Here is a 1,474-nt window from a genome sequence, read left to right on the forward strand (position 1 = left end):
CAAGACAAAATTTTACGGGTTTCAAATGGGAAATGCTTTAAAAATGATATGACTTTGTATCTCGTGTACGGAAGATATACGGGAGATGGGTGTTACATTATTACTTTATCGAATTACTATACTATTTCTATACACATAATACAGTAAAACTTATATTATGCCACCCTGAGTTTACAACAAAGAATGGTAAGAAAATTGCTCTATTTCACATCTGACCTTGCAGTTGCACCAGTAAACTCTTCATGCTATCTAGTTTCTGTCTCATTTCTTTAATATTCAAACGATGAATCGGATAATTCAGTAACGAAAGTAGCACACTTGGTCTTTGAACCCAAAATTACCTCCTCAAGCAAAACCACAGTTGAGAGCTGGTCTTCATTTATCATTTTGATAATGGAGACTGTCCCAAACTTCCAGCACTGCCTCCTCATTTGAGCTTTATCCGATGAGAAAATCTTGTCGAAACCCTCAATCCCAATCAAAGGTTTGTGACATTGTCGCAGACAAATTTGTTGTCTTCAGCAACTAGAGACTGATTTTGAAGTGAAAAACTTTGCACACAGCCGGGGTTCTACGCAAGCTGCTAGAAAAATATAAATGTACTGGATGCATCTTGAGTTTTACTTATACGAAATTTAAAATGTTTATTCGAAGTACTATATATATATATTGTATTCAGTGCAATGTCATCTTGGTCCCTTTTTCTTTATTTATTAAAGTTAGTCTGGTTGGCCCGTCTAGCAATAAAGCTGCAGGGCACTAATCCCATATGGACAATAAACAGCACCCGCATTCCAGAAAAAGTATAAATATCCGCAAATTAAACTCAGAGTAGCACGCAGCCATACAGTGAGCACAAAGCGAACTATTCTTTCGCCTTTTACTAAAGAATACGTGTGCTCACTGCTCAAAGTGGCATACGCCTATTTTTGGAGGGTTTTTTCTTTGGAATAAGCCCTAAAATCTGAGTTTAAGAGTTAACTTTTCGATATATATTGGTTTTTCAAGGCCTGTAATTTCAGTAAGAAAATTGAGTTTTTAAGAGATCACTTTCTGTATTTCTATAGAAACATTGGTTGTTTCTTCAGCATGAGTAGAGTTGGTGATCTATGTTTGGTTCTTCCCCAAGAAGAGGACTTGTTTGAGCAATCATGGAAATCAGTTTCGAAAGGTTGTGTATAGGCTCCTGTTGGATCCTACAAGTTAGAGCTGAAGGTACTGTCTCGAATGTTAATGGTGATTTATAAAAGAAAAAGCTCTACCTTTTTTGCTCCCTTAAAGGTTGTATTTCATAAAAGAATATGGTATTCAACTTGCTAACCCGAGTTTTACTGACGACACAGTCCGTATTCAACTTGCTCCATCCACATGGAGGCGCTTGCCTGGCGATTCGACTAATCTGCCATTTAGCTCTTGATTCCAATGCACGATTGGCCTCGAGACATAATCAGTTGCTCTCTCTCACCCAATTCTC

At 37.4% G+C, this 1,474-nt stretch overlaps 1 non-coding gene across 1 annotated transcript; it reads left to right on the forward strand.

The window, feature by feature from the left end:
• Positions 1-840: 840 nt before the first annotated feature.
• Positions 841-954, forward strand: LOC120149123. Its single transcript, XR_005518435.1, has one exon. It is a non-coding gene; the product is annotated as a U5 spliceosomal RNA (small nuclear RNA).
• The last annotated feature ends 520 nt before the right edge of the window (positions 955-1,474 follow it).

Source organism: Hibiscus syriacus, unplaced genomic scaffold (assembly GCF_006381635.1).
Source record: "Hibiscus syriacus cultivar Baekdansim isolate YM2019G1 unplaced genomic scaffold, ASM638163v2 tig00110988_pilon, whole genome shotgun sequence".
Lineage (NCBI taxonomy): Eukaryota > Viridiplantae > Streptophyta > Magnoliopsida > Malvales > Malvaceae > Hibiscus > Hibiscus syriacus.